Below are 2038 nucleotides of genomic sequence, written 5' to 3'. Positions count from 1 at the left end.
AGTGTGTCTGTGTGACATCGCCGTGAAGATAAAGGTTGTTTTTGCATCACGACTCCAAAGAACTCTGTCCCGTCAGCAGCTGAACATTTTTCATACCAGGGATAAAACACACATACTATTGTGGAACTGCAGAAATGAAGCTAAACGTGCGTAGTCAAACGTAAAAACAGAAATGTTAACCAATTGTTTCAACTAATTTTAGTTCATAGACACAGCCTATGAACTGAATAGGCTGTGTGTAATAGGTTTGTAAGGCCATGTTACCCCTAAATTTCTATCTTGTTCAAAGAGAAGATATAAAACAAAGTTCTGAGCTAATCGACCTCAGTGTTCTCCTTTTTTAAAAATAAATAATAATAAATATATAATTTCCACATTTATAAGTAATGCAGTTTCTAACGAAGCATGAAGAGCATTTTGCATCTTTAGGGGTAAATGAAACTTTTCTGGAGCTTTAAATATACTTTCATACAAACGTGTAAAACTGGACCCAGTGGCAGCAGCTGGTTCCACATTTAACTGCTGTATTAAAGAAACACTTAGCTTTTTATTTCTGCTGATTTAAAGCTCAGCTCATTTGAGCAATGGACAAGCTCACGTTAACAATCAAGGACGCGATCAGCTTTTCTAGTTCTTTCACGGACATTAAGAGAGAATTTGTTGTGAAAAAAGACACATTTTGTGAGCTATCCACTCGGTCTGTGCATTCGGGGGTGGGGTGGGGAATCTCTTGAATGTTCGGTTACTGCAGGTTAAGCAGGTTAACAGAGTGGCACTGATACGTGTCCACCTTCACATTCTTCACTGTGAGTTTGTTTTTACAAAAGAATGCATTTGAGGAAAGATCGTTATCTTTGGGCGTAGAAACTCCACCAGTTTCTCATAAATGAGAGCATGCTGCAAGTGTCCGCGTTGGGAAATGACAAAGAATTTCCACTGACAAGAAGGATTATTTTAAAGTGGCAACTGCATAATTATGCTGTTTGTCCTTTCAAGACTGACGCAGACATGACAGGGTCATTGTTTTCTTTGTTATTTAGGCAACAGCACGCTGGACTACGGGCGTAGTCTTACAACTTACCTGCACATAAAGCTCCGTCACTTTTATATTCGGCTCAAAGAAACTGCTTGTTGTGCCGTAGCTACACACTCCTTTGAACTCAGTGACTCCCTGCAGCCTCCCTGCAACAAATCAAGAGAGAAGATCCATGCACAGGTTTCTCTTTGTCTCCGGCACCAACTTCCCTTTAAGTTTCATTCTGCGTTGGTCAGCTTTTTATTGCAAATGCAGCAGAGGTGCACTCTTCTGTGCACCGGACCACAGCTACAACCTGGCAGGTCAAAATGTATTAAAGTTAGTGAAGGGCAGGATTTAGCCTCTGGCTGCTGAATACAACACGTTTCAACTCTAAATTCCCATTTGAAGAAAACACTTTCAAAGCATAGTTACAAATATTAAACTGCTGCTGGTTTCAACAAAGATGACTCCAGGGTAAAATCTCCCATCGTACAGGAGCAGAGGAGTAAAGAGTTTGGGTATTTACCAGTCAGTGGAGGTCACAAGTGTTGCTGCTCAGGTGTTGAGGAAAATGAATGTCAATTTCATTCTTGTGAGTTTTTTAGGTGATTTATCTGAAACATCTCTGTGCTGACGTACAGCAACAGACACAACGATCTGCGTTAGCCCCGTTTATTATCAGCAGAATACTTCAAAGTAAAGCACGGATACCTGGAATTTCTGCTTAAGTATTTTGTACTTAGTTACCACCCAGCTGTTCTTGGTTTTGTTCTGACATGAATTGAATCAGAGTGAGCCGATGTTCTGAGCACAGACGGTCCAATCCTGACCCAGGTGAGCCTCAGCCCAACAGTCCAAGCAGAGAGGCCTGTAACGCTTCAGGTGAGTCACAGCCAGCGAATCACAACTGCCTGCTGTCGGTTTGCTTCATCCACACAGGAAGTGGCCCTCTGTGAAAAGACGTTTCTGTGGTGTGTGTTGGTAATCGTAAATGTAAAAACAGAAATGTTAACCAATTAT

At 41.3% G+C, this 2038-nt stretch overlaps 1 protein-coding gene across 2 annotated transcripts in view; it reads right to left on the bottom strand.

Annotated features, from left to right (window-relative positions):
• Positions 1-2030, bottom strand: part of LOC102310148 (mixed lineage kinase domain-like protein) — an 8137-nt gene extending 6107 nt beyond the window's left edge. The window contains exons 1-2 of one of the 2 annotated variants that reach the window (XM_042217073.1): positions 1545-2030; positions 1082-1331 (exon numbers count right to left, since the gene is read on the bottom strand). The gene's annotated coding sequence lies outside the window, so the exon portion shown is untranslated. The other variant, XM_005952377.3, reaches the window with a different exon arrangement.
• Positions 2031-2038: the final 8 nt, after the last annotated feature.

This window comes from Haplochromis burtoni, unplaced genomic scaffold (assembly GCF_018398535.1).
Source record: "Haplochromis burtoni strain Fernald_Lab_line unplaced genomic scaffold, NCSU_Asbu1 Contig_1572, whole genome shotgun sequence".
NCBI classification, from domain to species: domain Eukaryota; kingdom Metazoa; phylum Chordata; class Actinopteri; order Cichliformes; family Cichlidae; genus Haplochromis; species Haplochromis burtoni.
Note: the sequence above shows the minus strand (reverse complement) of the source record. Positions and strands in the feature narration are given on the sequence as shown.